Raw genomic sequence first — 18,977 nt, 5'->3', positions numbered from 1 at the left:
TTTGTGTACAGCATGGAAGAATGTCAGTCCAAACTCTCCCAATTCCATTTGCAGGAAATGCCACTGCAGATCAACCTCCAAAAGTTTGGGAGGGAGCAACAGGGCAGAGTTTGGTGCATGCTCTGCCAGCTACCATGCATTAAAGCAAATTTAAGGCCTTTTCAATATGAGAGAGACTAGAGATTCTAAATAGAAATTAAAATTTATTTGGAAATTTCAAAGTGATATCTTTAATGCATGTGAAATCTTCGATGTCAAAAAGATTTCATTTTTTTGTTGGTATGTCTTTGGAGCATTTTGTCTTCAAGAATAAATTATGTTTCCATCTGTATCAACACCATTTTCACTGTCTAATTTCAGGCAGGCAAAGGCAGAAGAATGGAAATTCAGAAAGAGACAAATTGAGAGCAGAGTTGATACTAAAACTGAAATGAAATAAACTGTTATTTCAGTGTAGCTGAAGAGCATTTCATTTGAATCACTTAAAGAACTTTTACAGTTTTTGGACAAAATGCAGATTTTTTTAAGGGAAAAAAAAAAAAAAAAAAAAAAAAAGAAAGAACAGCAAACATTATCCAGCCAGTTGTCTTGTGAAGTGTCATCTGATGGACTCTGTGCTGTGAAGTCCTTGCAAGCCACTCTCAGCCTGGAGAACAGAAATCACCAACTCCACCCAGGGTGTGTCTGCCAAAGGGAGGAAAGCTCCTTCTCCATCCAGCTGAAGAATTAATACCTTCAAAATGTGGCCAAAATCCCCCAAAATCCTGCTTCAAACAAAGTTAAAGTGCTCAGGGACAAACAACCCAGCAACAGATATTGCTGACAAGCATCCTGCCATGGTCTGAACCAACCTTGGAAAATGGGTTTGCTTCAGCCTTGACACCACACTGAGCAGCACTGAAGGCACAAATTATAATAGCAAAGTCTGTAGCTGGAAAGAGAGTCCCCAGAAAAGTTCCTGGTTAAAAATGTGATTTATGCCAGAGGTTTTGTATGGTTATCTCAGCTCCAGGATCAAAACTGGAGCCTGTATGTGAAACATCACTCTCATTTGTCTGTTGTGTATTTGCAGGACAGGTCCAGGATTTAGAAGAGCTCCCTAAAGCTCATTTTACCTTGTCAAGGAAGGGGCTGACTTATACTTTGTGGGAAAAAGATGCACCCATGCCCTGTCCCTGCAGAAGAATTCACCTGCAGCAGCCCCTGAGCTGAGAGGGGCCAGGTGATGGTGCAAGAACAAAGTGCAAACCACTGAAACAAGAAGCACAGCAGACAGGGCAGACACGAGGTTGTTCTTCAAACAATCCCAAAATCTGTGCTGCACAAGCCCTGAGGGAAGAGCCCTGTGAGTGCAGAAACCCCAGGATTTTGGAGAGGGCCCAGGTGCCAGTCCCTGATCCCAGGGGCAGATCCACCCTGGCCCTGCAGTGCAGGCAAAGGGGGATGAGCACACTGCCAGCTGGATCCTCTCCCCGCTGCCATGGGGAGGCAGGAGCATCCTCCCTCCCTCCCAGCACAGGAGGTGCTGCTGGCCTTGCCCAAATTCTGCCTGTGCTGCAGGTGGGGTTTGTTTTCAGGGCAGGCAGGAGGCACTGACCACGCTGGGGCATCTCAGCATTAACGCAAATACTATCATTATTTTTATTATTTCATATTTTTATTCCTTTTCCCAAGAAAAATTATCTTTTTTTTTTTTAATTATTATTATTCTAAACTTCAAGCAAAATTCATTTTGAAGTCAGATGGGTGAAAATGAGCCAACTTTAAATCAGAGTTGCCAACTGGTTTAATTGAATTTGGTGAATTAATCATGAGCCTAGTTCTAAGTCCTTCTTAAAAAAAAAAAAAAAAAAAAAAAACAACACAACAACATGTTCTTAGATTCATGGGAATATATCCAGGGCTGTGTTTGCATTTAAAAACAAAAAGTAAGTTTCTGTCATGGAGACAAACTCTCATAAATGCGACTGCTGGAGCCTGCTACCAGAAGATAAATTAAAAGAATCTGACATTAAATGATTATTACTGAGGTAGTAGGTTTCAAGTAAAAAACAAGATTTTGGAGAAGCAGAAAGGCAAATAACTCATCTTGTCTAACAGTCTTCTGTACCCAGTCCAAAACCTCTTGAGGTCCCTTTCCCTGCAGCATAAATACAAGTTTCCACCCCCAAATCCCCACAGGAGATTATGACTGTCTCCTCTTGGACTCTCTCACCACAGCTTTGCTGGACAAAGGAAAAGGTGTAATTAATGCAGTACAAGCAAGGGTGGCACAGAAGTACAGCTGCTCATTTTTACATTTTTGTTGGATAAAGTTTCCACCTGGCTTCACGTTATGAAACAGCAAAGATGATTCACATTCCTGGAGCACGTGGATGCCTCAGGACAGGCATGAGCAGAGCAAGAGTGACCACCCAAGGATGGTATAAACAGAAAAAAAAACAGAAATATGGAGTTCAGGTCTGCAGATCCCCACTGCAGATCCTATTCCACTGGAGCATTTGTGGTCTTGGTGGGGGAGGAACCCAGATTCCTGCTGGAAGGAAGGGTTTGCTCCTGCTCTGGTAATGGTTCAAGAAGAGCAGATAGGATTGTCATCCCAATGAAACAACATCATTTACTGTCCACGTGGAGTAGAAGCACGCACTGGATCCCTTGGAGGCAGGAGAAGGATCTGCTGGGCAAATTAGGGAGGAGATCCCATAACCACAATGACAATGTGAGGGCTGCACTGGAGATACTGCTGTGCACCTTAGGCCACCCTAATTGCATTAAAAGGATGTCCACAGGAGGGTGGCAGGAAGGATAATGGATTTAAACTTTAAACTTCAGGAAATTCTTCTATGTGAGGGTGGGGAAGCCGTGGAACAAGGTGCCCAGAGCAGCTGTGGCTGCCCCTGGATCTTTGGAAATGTTCCAGGCCAGGCTGGACAGGGCTTGGAGCAGCCTGGGATGGTGGAAGGTGTTCCTGCCATGGCAGAGGGTGGAAGAAGATGGTCCCTTCCAACATAAACCCTCCTGGGATTCTATGATCAAACAGAAGAGGGTGTTTCAGCATCACCTCACCTCCCTACACATTTGCACACACACACCATCCTGCTTGCCACTACACAAAGTTCCCAGCTCATGCTGAGGTGCTGGGGCAGTGAAAAGCATCCTGACAGACCTTAGGGCTGTGTCCTACAGGAGAGGATCAGGAAAATGAGATCAGGACTTTATCATCATTCCTTATGGCAGGGGGGACTGATGTGTAGACAGGCAAAGGGAAGATGAAATTCTCACCACTGAGAGTCTTCTGCAATTTCCCCTCAAACCTCTGCCTTTTCTTAAAGAAGGTCATTCACAAGAAAATCCCCTTCCATATGCAGCTCCCTCCAGAGCTCAGATGCTCTTCTATGGCTTATAAATCACAGAGGCAGCTGTTCCCATCAGCATTTTTCTTCTCTCTTGAAGTACTAACAGCCCCAGCAGCTGCTGAGTCTGAAGGTAATTTCACAAATTAACCTGAGAGCAGCCCACAGTCCCAGGACAGCAACCCCACCTGCACCATGCATCATCCTGAGAGGGACAGAGCTTGCAGCCTCAGCACTTCTGTAAGCTTTCCAGGAGGATGGGAAAGTCTTAGGAGGGGAAACCTCAGCTGGATAAGTGTTTCAGCCAGAAGGCAAACAGAGGAGACAGGATGGATGCATTGCACAAAGGCAAAGAGCAGAGCAGAAATAAAAATGAGAGGGGAAAAGGGCTCCTAAGAGCATGAATGGAATGAAGGGCATGCAGAGAAATAGAAAATAAATAAACAGGGGTAAGATTGAAGCTGGAAGAACTTGGTGGCAGCCAACCAGGTCACAGGAGCCAGAGTCCTTGGCAGGTTGAACACTTTTGTTTTGTTTAATTTTCTGTCAATTTTTTCAATACCACGGTGTACTCACACCCCAAACTTGCCCATGGAGATTGGTCTTTGCTCTTTTGTGTCCCTGGGGTGTGAAAGCTTCCTGTGAGCTCAGCCCCAGCTCTCCCCATTTCAGCAGCAGGGGCTGAGCTGTGAGCTCATTCCTGTGCTGCTCAGGGGAGGCAAACATCTTCCATGGCACCCAGAACTGGAGAATTCATGCTTGCACAGGGTCATATGGAGACTGGTGAGCTCTGCTGCCTCCTTGCTCGGGAGCTGGTGGAAAATGGGACTTTGTTAAATGCCCTGCACGACTCCTGCAGGCACTGCAGCTTTGGGCCAGGGCTGGAATGGCAGGAAAAGGCTTTTGCTAATGGAGATGAATGAATGGTGAGCTCCAGTAATGGATTTGGGTTTCTGTCCCTGGAAATCCACTGCCTACACTGGGGTTTCCATTTACCCTTTCAGGCTGATTAATTAAATGATTTATTGCTGTAAATACAGAGAAATAGACTAGGAAGGGGACTGAAACAAGCAGAGTGGGTTCCCTTCAGTGGCCAGAGGATGCCAGATTTCCTCACCCCAGCTGGGGACTCCTGCCCTCCTGCTTGAGCTGGGGCATCAATATTGCCAAGTTTCTGGGTGTCAGCTCTTTTTGGGGACCTTGGCAGAGAGGCTTGAGGAGCTGTCCCCTGGACAGGGTGACTCTGCAGTGCTCATAGTGAAAGTGTGCATGGCTGCATGAGCTGTGCTGGTCTGGGAGGGAGAAACCTGAGCAGGAAATGGAGCCTTTTCCTGAGCAGCCTTCACAGAGCAGGGAGAAGGGGAGAGCTGTGCAGGTGCTCTCCTTTCCTCCTCCGTCAGCAAGTTCCTCTGGCCAGCACCTTTCCCATAACTGCACGGGGCTGTCTCATGATGTTCCCACAGCTGAGGAATTTCCCTGGGCACGGCCAAAAAGGCCCTGAGGGCAGCCAGTGGAACAGCTGTGGAGCCTGCCTGCCTCCTACCACCTCCCAGTCCTTCCCTAGGCAGGGGTCAAACCCACTCCATACCTGCTGCTGGAGACCTTGCTCTGGGGATGCAGCCCCTGCCTCCTGTGACCTGGAAACTGGGGAGCCATGGAGATGGGAGGGGTGGTGTTGCTGGACACTGCTGGGAACCAGGGAAAAACCTTGGGTTTCTCATGCTGCTCAAGGATAAGAAATCATAACAATGATTAAACACCTGCAGGGTGTGTGAGAGACGTGATGTTTTGCATAAAGCATGTTTTCAAAGAGGTGTTGCCTTCTTGCACCAATGAGTCTTTTCTATTCTGTTTTGCACGTGCTACCCTATATATAAGTGTAGTTTTCTTTAAATAAAGCTCTTCCTCTCTCTTGCTTCTCCATTACACAAGGAACTATGTTGCATTATCCTTTTTGCCACTCTCCTATAGCCAAAATGCAACAGGGTGGAGCAGCCTGCTCACCCCAGAGATGTGGGACCTGCTGCTTCCAACCCCTTGGGGCAGAGGAGGGAGCAGAGTGTGACTGACTGCACAGCCTGTGTTGGGATCAGGATTTTTCCTCCTGCCCCAGTTCTGTGAGACTACTCAGTTTCTTCATTTCTTTTCTTCCTATGGGGCTAAAAAAAGAATTAAGCCTTCTGTATGGAATATCTGATTCAGTGTAAATCCATACACTCCTCATCTCCCACCCTTCTGTGAGAATTGCTTCCTCACTTCGACTAACAAAAAATAGAGTGTTTGCGTGAGCACAGCCCTACTTACGGGAGGAAATGAAAGTTCAAACACAACTTTGGGGCTTTGATATCCTCAAACACCTTGTCCCAAACCAAAAGAGCTCCAGATATCCCACATCCAGAAATGGGAAGTGTTTGAAGTGTGTGTCTGACTATGCCAGGTCTCTTCCAGAGGGTGCTGAGCGCCTGCAGGATGGGGAGTGACAGACCCGAGGTGACACTGGGCATCCCTTGTCCTCCTGAGGAGCAAGGAGCAGGAACCTGCTCCTCCCTCAGCTGCAGCACCAACAGGGATGTGTGCCAGGGGAGAGCACAGCCCCCACACCCACTTGTACTTTTGCTTCCAAGAATTGTTCTTCGGTAAGGAGCGCTTTGATTAAAGGAACTCATTTACAAAGCGACAACAAGCAAAGAAAATCCTTGTGTGAGCTCTCTGCAGCAGCCACAGCACCTCGGTGCTCCTGAGCTCTAGAGACCAACTTGACATTTCATTCCAGCTGCTGTGAGGAAGCAGCAGGGACAATGGGCACCAGAGAGGTCATCAAACCCTCATCCTCTGCCTGCTTCAACAGCCAGCCCCTCCTGTGCAGGCTCAAACAAACATTTTTGGGGTGCCAGGCATTCTGCCCCTCAGATCCCACTTCAGGAGGAGTTTCCTGTGTAATCAGACTTCCACCTCCTGCCTGCTTCTCTGCTGTTCCATTTAATAAACCTGTTCCAGGGCTCTGTGCTGGCCTCACACAGTTTTCACAGCTCTTTTTCTTCCCAGTGCCTGTCCCAGCTTTCTCAGCCAGGACCTTCAGAAAGAGCTGCCAGTCACACAATTAGAGGTTCACACCTTGATCCTGCTCTTACCTGTGATGTCCCCTGACAGCTTCTTGGCCAGGGAAGTTGTGGATGGCACATCCCTGGAAGTGTTCACAGCCAGGTTGGATGGGGCTCTGACCAGTCTGATCTGGTGAAAGAATCCCTGTTTTTACAGAGGTTTAAAGGTGGCATGATATTGTGTGGGGAGTGGGAAGAGTGGACTGACCATCTCAGAAGATCCAACACTGTGTCCATACTGAGTACTGGAAAGAGAAGCCTCTTTTGGGGACAGCTGCTTCTTGAGAATCTTCTCTCTTGGTGTAGCCCCACACATCTGGACCTGGAGCTAAGTCCCCAGCAAGTTTGTTTTGTGGCTTGTTTTGGGTCTGTAGTGCTCCAAGCTGAGGCTCTTCAGCGTGTCCTGCTTTTCACAAAGGACTGGGAGCTCTTCTTGGGTCCATGTAGTTCCTTTCTCTTTTAATTTGCTCTTAATTAATTTTCACAGTAAGGGGATTGGAGGCAGAATTGCAACAGAAGTTCTATTAGAGAAAAGGAAAAAATTTCTATAGCCAAGGCAGTCAGCCAGCAAACCACAGGCCCAGGCCAGCAGTGGGATCTCTCTAATTGGAGATACTCATTATTTGACAAAACAGCCCTGAAAACCCAAGTTAACTTAAAAAATGGTCAGAGCTTCAGTTTTGGGGATGCCCCTGGCACCCAATGACATGGTCCAGACCAGGGGGAAGAGTTCAGATGTGCAGACTTGGCTCTGGCATAGGATTCAGTGAAGCAAACTGATCTGGGTGGAGGAGAGTAAAAATAAAGCACTGCCTTTATCAGTGGGGCCGTGTCCAGAGGCCAGGAATTAAACCAGAAACACACCCAGGGTTGGGATGGGGAGTGATTTAATCAGCTGGAATTAGCTGTGGGGTTTGTCACTTCAGCTTTTTGTGTTTGGGCTGATCACAATTAAAATGCAAAGTTCTGACTGTTTAAGTGCTCCGTGCTAATTGGGAGATCAGTGGGCTGTCTTTGCCCTTTCTCTTCCAATTTCTTTTCTGACTTTGTTTCCAGTACAGAAGGTGTGGCAATCTCAGAGATTTGAAATGAGGGAGAGAGGTGGGAAACACCACATAAAACCTGTGTGGGCAATTCCTCCAAAGCTGGAGAGGAAGGGAAGCAGGGATCTTTCCTGCACAGGGAACAAACCTTTGCAAAGGGATATGATAGTCCTGCTTTCCTCTCCCCTGGTTACTTTTGGTCCAAAAGCTGTGGGGATTAATTAAATGAGATGGTTGGTCAAGAGTTTGCTTGGTTTTTCTGTTGGGTTGATGTGGCCAGAAATGTGGATTCTGTCCCCATCTGCTGCAGCCGGGTGGGGCAGTGACCCTGATCTCCTGGCACACATTATCTGCTCATGGGCCATCTTTAAACCAGCTGGGCAATCATCTTTATCTTTCCCACAGCCCATCCTCCCTCCAGGAGATATCTCCTGTTCATGGCCAGTGAGTCCCAGTGCATGACTGATAAAATTCCATCATCCCACTGGGAGATGCTCCAGCCAGGGGAAGGAGCCAAGCCTTTCCTACCCAGATAAAAACTGACATTTTGGACACCAAGGGACCTTCTTTCCACTGGATTCCAGAGGAAAGCCAGACCTTTCCACATCATCCCTGCACCTTCAGAGGAAACTGCACCTTCTCCAGGAGCACTGCTCCAGCTGAACCACATCTGCCCCTGCAGGAGGATGCAGCCACCATTGAATGGGACTGTGCCAACACCCTGACTGACTGACGGGTGTCAGCTTGGATTCTGACTCTGGCAGGGTTTGGGATTGTTCTGTGTAATACTGCATTTCTATTCTAATTTTCCTGGTAAAGAATTGTTCTTCCTAATTCCCATCTCTTTGCCTGAGAGCCCCTTAATTTCAAAATTATAATAATTTGGAGGGAGGGGGTTTACATTCTCCATTTCAAAGAGAAGCTTCTGCCTTTATTGGCAAACACCTGTCCTCTAAACCAGGACAGTTTTGCAGCTTTGTTTGTGTGTGGTGAAAGAATTGTCACTCAGAGCAGCCCTTTTCTTCAGCAGTGGGTGCTTTTCCAGGGAGAGGATGGTTTTTGGAGAGGGCAGCTGAAGGATTATCACAGCAGCTTTCTCCACACCCCCATCCCAGCAGCTGCATGGTTTGCAGTCCCAAGGCAGATGTGGGCAGCAATTATCACACCCACGTAGCTGCCCCCATTACCAGGATGCTTCTTGTGCCTGGAAAGGAAAAATCCCACGTGGGTTTCTGGAGTGAACAGTGAAAGGGAACAATCTAAGTTCCTCCAACACAAAAAACATCATTTTTCTTCATGCACAAATGGTGTTTGGGAAGAGTCTTGAAAGCAGTGGCTGTAATTCCAGACAGAGTATTCCTGCTCCTGGTGCCAGCTCTACTTTGTCAGCACCCAGAAGGGAACAGCTCAGGGGTGGGGTCAGGGGATTGAGGGGCAGTGAGGCAACAGCAACAAAAAAAAAACAAAAAGCATATGCTGCCACAATGAGCAAATGTTGCTGTTCCCACCCCAAATTTACACTGTCAGCTCTGCTTCACAGAGAGCTGTGGTCAGCAGTGATGGGCAGCTGGGCAGAATCACTTCCATCTGCTGAGATCATCTTTTAAGCAGCTGAATGTTGCTTGTGCTCATGCCTAGCCCAGGCTGTTGACAAGGTGATGTGTTACCCCTTCCTTTTGATGGAGAGCTCAGGCCCAGAGCACAGCTGGAATCCATCCAGGTGATGCCAGCAGGGAGCAGAGCTGGCAAAAAAATTGGATAATTGTGTCAGAGGGGTTTGCAGAGCATGGGGAGGACCAGACAAGTGGGAGCCAGGGGTGCAGAGGGTGACAGGGGGGCAAAATGATCCAGAAATCCCCTCCTGAGGGAAATGTGACAGCAATTCCCTGCAAACTCCATGGCAGGAGCTGGGGGAGTGTTGGCACCCTGAAGCCTGGGAGTTTTGAGCTTTCTGTGCTGACACTGACCCCCTGGAGAACACTGCTTTTGACTTGAGCTCTTGGAGAAGGCTTCCAAATTTGAGTGATGGAGTTAAAATCACTGGTGTGTCATCAGAAGTGTGTGATTTCACATGGTGAAGGGTTTTAAATTTGGGATTTTTAGAATATAGTAATTGGTATGGGACAAGATGGAGGTTCTTGGGTGTTGTTTCTTTCTTCCTTTTTGTTCCTTTTTGTTCCTTCTCCTTCCTTCTCCTTCCTTCATCCTTCTCCTTTTTCTTCCTTTTTCTTCCTTTCTCCTCCTTTTTCTTCCTTCCTTCTCCTTCCTCCTTCTTCCTTCTTCTTCATGTTTTCAGGTAGTTGTTTTTGGTTGGATAGAAAATCCCACCATGTGAGTCATGGGTGTTTGGTTGTTGGGTCAAAAGTATAGATAATATAGATGTTAGCTTTTAATTGGATAGTTAGGCTTTAAAAGACCTTGTAACTAGCTAGTTGCACCTCCATTTTCTCACTTTTGGCTTGATAGCTAGAAGTGCTGAAGAATGTTCTGTACTTTAGATAAGATTTAATAAACAACCAAGTCAAAAAAAAAAATCCGTCTCTCAAGCATTCATTCAATGCTGACTCTGAGTGAAGGCAGAACCCTTCCCCAGAGATGCAGAGGAGAGTGAGTGAAGGGTGAGCTGCCTCTCCCATGGTCAGGGTGTGCAGGAATCTCTAATGAACCTTCTTGAGATGAATGTCAGATTTGTCTTTACAAACGAGCTGTGGGTCTGCTGGTAGATAAAACCAGCACTAAGACAGATAAAAGAAACAATGGGAGGGATTCCACTGATTAATGAATAGAAAAAAGGTATTTGCCTTTACAAACAAACTGTAGGTTTGCTGATAAATGAAATTGGATATTGGAAGAGGAAAGAAGCAATGGGGAAGAACCATGAATCCTACAAGAATTAAAAATTAAAAGGAAGGGTTATACATTAGAGGGGAATCTCAGGTATCAGGTGTTCTGGGAAGTCTGTACCTCTCAAGTACCTCAGCCCAAGGGGAAAGAGAGAGGGAAATGTGGCTGGGAAATTGGGATAAAAGGAGGCTGCATCCTCCAAAAATGTGAGAGATCCCAGGGGAATGCCCCATGGCCTCTCCCTTTATTGGAATAAAGTAAAAGGACTCCTCTGCCTCCTTTTTGGACATAAACCTCTGGTGTTTGTGGGTTAATTTTCCTGACACTGTGGTGCCCAGCCAAGCAGGCCAGAGAGCAGCCCCATCCCCAGGGAAGGGCAGGAGGGGTCCCAGGGGCTCTGCCCCAGAGCACCCCTGATGCAGCTCCTGCTCTCACCCCAGTGGTCTCCAGAGATGGGCAGCTGTGTGTGAAATGTGTTCGAGTTTTTTGGGTTTTTTTTCCATGGATTCAGCAAGATTTACCACCATAAGCAGGGGAAGGAGAAAGGAAAATAGCTTCTGATCCTAGTGGGGAGTGCAGGGATGTGGAGTTGAGGAGGGAGAGGAGGGAGGGGGAAATTGAGGAAGCCTGTAGGTGTTGGGGCAGAGGTACTGGGATGGTTCATCCCAAGTTGGGCACTGCCAGCCCTGCCTGCTGTTGGGATGGTTTATCCTCTCCCATTGCCGGTGCTTCTCCCAGTTCCCCCACAGGCAGAATTTTCCTCACACATGGGATACTGGAGCTCATCCCCCCTAATTCCTGTGCCCAGGGGGGGCTCCATGGGTGAGACTCCCCTGGGACAGCACAAGGACCATTTCCAGAACCAGATCCAGGTGTGTTTCTCCCCATTCCCCCTCCTTGGCTGGGGACTGTCAGCACAGCCCATGTGAGCTGGGGACAGCACTGGGTATCCATGACAGAATTTTAGCTTTTATATTTCTCATCTATTTGTAATCCTGTAATTCTTTAGTGTATAACTCTAAACTCCACACACAGTGTGAGCTGCTGCTTTCCCATTTTGGTCAGACACAACAATTCCTCTCCAGGCTGGGAATCCAGGACACCTCACTGCCTCAGGACCCCAGAGATGGAAACAAAAGTGAGTTGGGAAGGAGCAAATTTGGGGTAAATTACTTCATTACCTGAAGCTGTAATTGGCAGATTAACCCCCAATATGCAAATGGACCAAACTTATAAAAGTGTGAAAACCAAACCCATGGTTTGTCCATTTTGGGTGTAGGATTCCCAGTCCTGGATCCCTTTGGGGGTGCAGATGTCTTTGAGATGCTGCTGCCAAAAAAGCTGTAGGAAGAAGTGGAGCAAGAAACCACACTCAGGAAGGAATTTTTTTGTAACATCTCAATTCCAACTGCTGTAAAACGAGGTGCTGCTGAGGCAAACTAAACTCAAGGGCCTGAGGGTTTCCAACCTGCCTTCCCAAAGAAAAACTCAGAGGCAGAGAGAAGCAAACTGTGCTTGCCTAAGAGCCCTGGATTTTTATTTTCCCCCACTTCAAGCGCCCAAATGGAAGCACAGAGGGAAGGTTAGCAGCATTATCAGGTTTAAAAGAGCTGTGGGTGGCAAAGGGACTTTGCAGAAACTACAGGGGCCAAACCCAGTGCTAGGATCAGCCCAGGCTCTGTGGGAATTCTGTGTGAATTATGTGGATAGAGCTGGGATGAGGAGGAGACACTGGAGGCGCTCTCATGGTCTAGAGCAATGTATAACTGGGATATTCACCCAATGTGCCCAAGCTCTGCAGCACCAATCACCTAAAAGTGCTTGTAAGGGAAAACCTAAAGGAGCTGATACCTTATCCAATCTGATAAAATCCCAGCTTGCACAAAAGCAGAGAAAATTGCATTCAGAGATGACACTTTTTGCAAAGTAGGAAGGACCATTTGTGGCTGTTTTCCTAAGTGAGGGGAATAAAAGAGAGAGGGAGCCACTGGCCCCAAAAAGAAGGTGAAACTGGAACTCAGAGACCACAGTGGGCTGCTGAGAATTCTCCTGGTGTAGGCTGGTCCTTACCCCAAAAATAATTGGGGCAGAAGGATGGGGTTGGCCTCTTTTATCTCACTGCCAGTGAAACCTTCAAACTGAGCCACCAGCACTGGGTTGTGCTTGGAAACAAATCAGGAGCATCCCTGGGAGCCAAAGAGTGACAAACAAGCCTCTGTTGTGAGGCCTTGGACTCTGTTATTCCTGGCACTGAGCTGTTTCTGCAGCCAGGAGGTAAAAGAGCTGCTCAAAGCAAAGGTTTGTGCTTGTTCTCCCGACAAAGATGTTTAAATGGAAGCAGAATTCTGAGCAGAGCTGGTAATAGCTGTGCTATTTTCATCCCTCCGTGTCCCCCTCGCCTCCGCACTGATGTCAGAGGCAGCCCAGGCAGGAAAGACCCTGGGAAGGTGTCCTGGGTTACAATGTAAAGATGTGCCCAAGACTCTGTATTCTGTCACCATCTGCTGAAACCAGGGGGGGCAGTGATTCTTATCTCTGTGGGAGATATCCTCTGCTAATGGGCCAGCTGCTAAAAACCAGGTGGGGCAATGTTCTTTATCTTTCCCACAACCCACCCCTCCTCCAGGAGATATCTCCTGTTAATGGGCCACTGAGTTCCACTGCATGACTGATAAAATTACATCATCCCATTGGGAGATGCTCCACCCAGGGGGAGGAGCCAAACATTTCCTACCCAGATAAAAACTGAGATTTGGAACACCAAGGCAGCCCTTACCCACTGGTTTCCAGAGACAAGAGCTGCCAGACCTTTCTACAGGATCACTGCTTCAGCAAGACCACTTCATCTGGACTGCTACCACCACCCTCACTAGTGGAGTGTCAGGTTGTATTCTGACTCTGTCAGTGGTTTTTCTTTTGTACTATTGCATGTATTTTATTTTCCCTTTTTTTCCTATTAAATTGTACTTCTGACTTGGAGTCTTTCACTGGTTTTGATTTCAAAACCATCACAGGAGGGCTCTGGGAGCTGGCAGTGCCATGGGGTGGGACACTGTCACTGCTCCCTGGCTCTGCTCCCCTGGATTGGGGCATCGAGCATAAACCACAGACAGGAAGGTTCCTCTTGCAGGAACAAATCCCAAACCCACAAAAGCCTTGATAAATAAATAAAGGAGGTTCCATGCTCCGCTCCCAGATGCTGCTGCGGAAATCCAGAATAAGTTCAGTGGATGAATTCCAAATGGACCAGTGTCAGGGAGAGACAGATTTAGCCTGAATGGCAGAGCAGGGAAATGAGATGCTTTTTGCTCGCTGCACTGAAGCATAAACATAATTTCCCTTGTGAAGTTTTTGAGCAATCCTCCGGAATGTAACAAAAGGGAGCTTTTTGTAACAAAAAAAAAAAAGAAAAGAAAAAATAATAAATAAATAAATAAATAAAAGAGCCTCAGTATCAATCTTTTCTTTAGCTGCCCTTTGCTTGTTGTCCCAGCAGCAGCATCACCTGTGTCTGAGGGGCAGAGGAGCACATCTTCGGGATTGTTGGAGCCCAGTGTGTCCCAGGTGGGCTCTCTGACATCAGGGATGGAGAAGGGAACAGCAAGCTGGGACACCTGCCCTGACCCACTCCCTTCTGCCCAAATTTGAGCCCCATCTCTGGGGCTATTTTGTTCTTCTTTGCCATTAATTAGGGCAAAGCTCTCCTTGATCTTTGCATGAAGCATATGAAAATTGCTATATGAAATATATATTGCAATATGAAAATTGTAAGAAAGGTGAGGTAATGTGGTTTTTCTTCTTCAACTTTTTTTTTATTTCCTTGTACCTCATTCTGCTTCCAACTTGATTTTTTTGAGCTCAGTTATATTTTCCCTTGCCCATCCCAAAATTTAACAGAAGGTTGTATAAAAGAATAAACACATAGCCCTAAAAGAAAGCCTGCAAGCAACACAAAACAAAACAAAAGCAAAAAAGCAAAAGAGTGTCTTTGCAACCAAATTGATGTCAGCATCTGTGGAAATGAAATATTTAGCCCAGGATTCAGTGCTTATCCTCCTGGTGTCAGCTCTAATCCGAGCTGCCACTAAAAAATGAGCAAACAAACAAAAAATAGCCCAACCTTTTCCCTTACTGGTTTCAGAGCTGTAAATCTGGAGCTGGGAATTCACCTGGGTGAGTTTCTGTCACAGATTGTTCAGGGGAACTCGCTGTGTCCCACCATGGTTCCTGCAGCTCAGCTCAGCCTCTCCTCCCTCCTCCCTGCCCCCAGCTCCCTGTCCTTGGGGATGTGCTCATCCTGATCCCAAATGCTGACAGCACCCCAGAGGGATGCCAGCAGCTCTGGGGGCACTGAGGTTTTTAAATTATTTTGTTATTCATTTAAATTATTTTGTTGTTTTCTCTTGCTCCAGCTCTCCCTGCTCTGCTGAGCCTCTCCAAATCCATGCCAAGCTCCAGGCCAGGTGTCCTTAACACAAAAATCCACCTTGTAAAAACTCTTTAAACAGACCTTTCAACAACCCCTAAGGAGATTCTGTTTGGGGATTTGGGGTTGGATTATTTCTGGAAGCAGGAACAACAAAAAAACTCAAATAATATTTTTAGCCTTGGACACCCCAGGAGCACCAACAAATCCAAAAATATTCCTGAAAAGCAAGACAGCAGGGGTCTGTTTTAACCAGAAATGCCACAAAAATAGTAACCCCAGGAGAAGCCATTTTTCTTTTCTTCAGTGCTGAAAGCAAATACTTTTTCAGCCAAAATAGAAGTTGATGTAACAGATTTGACCTTTCTTGCTGTCAGCTGTCAGCCCAGCACCACCACCATGTTCACCATGTCCTCAAGTGCCACATCCACGTATTTTTTTAACACTTCCAAGGGTGATGACCCCACCACTGCCCTGGGCAGCCTGTTCCAGTGCTTTCCAACCCTTTCAGTTAAAGAATTTTCCCTTATATCCAGTCTAAACCTGCCCTGGCACAACTTGAGGCTGTTTTTTCTAGTTGTGTCATTTATTACCTGGGAGAAGAGACTGACACCCCCTCTCTGCCACCTCCTTTCAGGGAGTTCTGGAGAGCAATCTGTGCTTTTCCCGCAGCTCAGGGTCTGGCACTGATTATTTGTGTTTCAGGAACTGATGGTTTGATCTTTCCCTTGTCTCCAGAGTGAGCTGCACTCCTTACCTGGACTCTGGAACCTTCCCCTTGATGCCTTGGGGTTTAGCTTTTTATATTTTTCAGAATCTGTGCTGCTCAGTGTGTAACTCTGAAGCTGTCTCACTGTAAGGCTAAGAAGCAGCAAAAGAACACAGCAGCACAGGCTTCATCCAGAGAGCAGAAGAAGCAATTTATTGCAGAATCAGACACACTTTTACAGACAGGTTCACAGAACCAAGGATAGAATTAAGCTCATTGGACCAAGGAAGGCAACACCTCTTGTAAACCTGCTTTTAAAAAAACATCACATTCCTCATGCACTCCTCCTGTCCACAACACCCAGAGTTAGATTTTATTATTAATTCTTTCCCTTCTATTTTCCTCTGAGTAGCCTGATAAAACTCAATACTGCTTTTTTTCCCTGACTCTCAGCAGTACCCACAGTTAGGTGTTAGTAAGTTCTCTTCACAGGGGAGTTGGATAAAACAATTCCTTCCTAGGTAGAGAATTAAGGACAGCTGGTACCCAAAAATCAGAAAAATCAGCAAGGAAAAGGGGACTGATACTTCATAGCCTGGGGCTGTAGATAATTGACCCCAATATTTAGATGAAACAAAACTTATAAAAAGACTCATGACCAGGGTCCATCTTGGATTTAATTGGGTGTAGCCCCAGCCAGGCTCTTGCACTGCCCAAAGTGCATCCTTTCAATAAATACCTATTTTATCCCTTTCAATAAATTCCTATTTTATTCCATTTACTCTGCCTAGTCTCTGTTCCAGCTCAGCCTTTCCAGGCAACAACCTCAATGCACACAGGCCAGTTGTCCCCACTTCAGGAGAGTTTAGGACTCCCTGGAGGGCTGCCAGCTGTCCCCTTGTCCCTCTGCACGAGGCTGGATTTGGGAGCCAGTGCTGTGGTTGCTTTTAATGACCACAGCAATGTTCTCAGAGCAGAGCAGCCTGCATGTGTTTAAAGCAGCAAAATTAAACTCTCCCCAGCTCCCACCCCCAGCCAAAAATTAAAAGTACAGCAAGGTTGGAGGGGAGATGGCCCAGCTGGGTGTCCTGCCTGGCTGCCTTCTGCAGAGCCATGAGCTGCCTGTCTTTAAAGGACTTTTCTCCCCAGTCTGCCCAGTCCTGTCCCTCAGGGATGGGGAAGGATGGGGAGCAGGGGATGAGGGCAGCACTGCCAGTCAATCTCTTGAGCTCAATACTGAGGTCAATCAATCTTGATCAATCTTATTTCCATAAATTTATGTCCACTGGTAGCTCAAAATAGACGGCATTTAAATGATCAGCAGCGAAATAAAACATAAAATTTTGCAGGGCAAGGTTTCAGCAGCTCAAATGTTCTTCTTTGGTCCATTTCAGGGCTTGTTGTTCCAGCTGAAAATGTCTTCCTCTTTTGGGCTGAAAAAAAATGCATATGAAACATGGAAACCACACCTGAACTGGAAAAATATTTCCCTCTGCTTTTGAAAGGCTCCTTTCCCAGGCTGCCAGCCACCCACCCAGCTCTTTGCTCAGAGCTCCAGGCTGGGGCAGAGGGGCTGGAAAGTGCCTGGAGGGAAAGGCCCTGGGGGTGCTGGTGAACAGCAGCTGAACATGAGCCAGGTGTGCCCAGGTGGGAAAGAGGACACTGGCACCTGGCCTGTCCCACCCATGGAGTGGCAGCAGGACCAGTGTGGATGGAGCTGATACCCTGACAGGGCCTCCCTGGAAAATCATCCCTTAGATAAGAAATTGCTTCCTCAATATGACTAATGCTAGAAATATTTTCACCCCCTTCTGCAGACCCCCACGTTATGTCTTTGTGAGTTAATTGGTCCTTTTCTCAATCCTTTAGGTAATTGGTCACTTCTTACCTAAAACCTTTAAGAAGCTGGATAGTTTTCAATCCTTGATATCATTGGTTCATTTTCTAAAGCACTCTAACCCTATTAAAACCCCTTTAAAGCCCTGTGTACTCAGACTGCTGCCCAGACCCCTTCATAGAAATAAAGTTTTCTGTGGAACCCCTGTGCAGCTTTCTCAGATCTCTTTTCTCTTTGCTGGCTAAGAAGGTCCTTCAAGCGAAGATGAAATCACAAAAGAGCTGACAGCCTAAGCTGTAGGCATTGCTTGTACCCAAGGACCTTGTGGCTGAAGTTTGCCTGAAGCAGCCAGGAGAAGCTGCTCCATACAGAACATTTTATCCAGGCTTGTTGTGGCAGCCTGGGGCAAAACCCCAGCCCTGGAGCTACAGAGCAGGACAGTGACATCCCCCCCTCTGGGCACTGGTGAGGCCACTCCTAAAGTGCTGGGGTCAGTGTCTTGGGTTGCAATACAGGATGTGCCAGAAATGTGGATTCTGTCCCCATCTGCTGCAGCCGGGTGGGGCAGTGACCCTGATCTCCTGGCACATATTATCTGCTCATGGGCCATCTTTAAACCAGCTGGGCAATCATCTTTATCTTTCCACAGCCCATCCTCCCTCCAGGAGATATCTCCTGTTCATGGCCAGTGAGTCCCAGTGCATGACTGATAAAATTCCATCATCCCACTGGGAGATGCTCCAGCCAGGGGAGGAGCCAAGCCTTTCCTACCCAGATAAAAACTGACATTTTGGACACCAAGAGACCTTCTTTCCACTGGATTCCAGAGGAAAACCAGACCTTTCACATCATCCCTGCACCTTCAGAGGAAACTGCACCTTCTCCAGGAGCACTGCTCCAGCTGAACCACATCTGCCCCTGCAGGAGGATGCAGCCACCATTGAATGGGACTGTGCCAACACCCTGACTGACTGACGGGTGTCAGCTTGGATTCTGACTCTGGCAGGGTTTGGGATTGTTCTTTGTAATACTGTATTTCTATTTTAATTTTCCTAGTAAAGAACTGTTCTTCCTAATTCCCATCTCTTTGCCTGAGACCTCCTTAATTTCAAAATTATAATAATAATTTGGAGGGAGGGGGTTTACATTCTCCATTTCAAAGAGAAGTTTCTGCCTTTATTGGCAGATACCTGTCCTTCAAACCAGGACAGTCAGTTTGGGACATTGAGAGGCTGGAGCATCACTTTAGCCACTCAGCAGAGCACACCAGAGCACTTCCCCTGAGTGCAAAAGGAAAAAGATTCAGTCAGGAGCTGTGTCCTGTGTCCTGCTGACCAAGGAGTGTGAAGCAGAGACACAGAGCAGCCATTCCCTGTCCTGGGGCTGGCTGAGAAGCCCTGAGGCTGCCAGTGCTGTCCCTCAGGAGCAGGAGGAGGTGCTTTAGATGCTGCAAGTTGGCACAAGGGGTGCACCAGAAGTGGCTTTGTGCAGGTGTCTGTGTTGGCTGTAACTCTGTGTTACATAAAATGATGCAGTTTTCTGTGCAGACAAAGCATTTCCTGGCTAGAAAGGGTAGATGAGAGATGCAAGTTTTTGGAGAGCACCAGGGGCAGGAAGAGGAGGGTTGGGATCTCTGACTCAGCCCTCGTCACTCTGGGAATTTC

Source organism: Oenanthe melanoleuca, chromosome 4A, assembly GCF_029582105.1.
Source record: "Oenanthe melanoleuca isolate GR-GAL-2019-014 chromosome 4A, OMel1.0, whole genome shotgun sequence".
NCBI classification, from domain to species: domain Eukaryota; kingdom Metazoa; phylum Chordata; class Aves; order Passeriformes; family Muscicapidae; genus Oenanthe; species Oenanthe melanoleuca.
The sequence above is the reverse complement of the archived record's forward strand: the minus strand, read 5'-3'. Positions refer to the sequence as shown.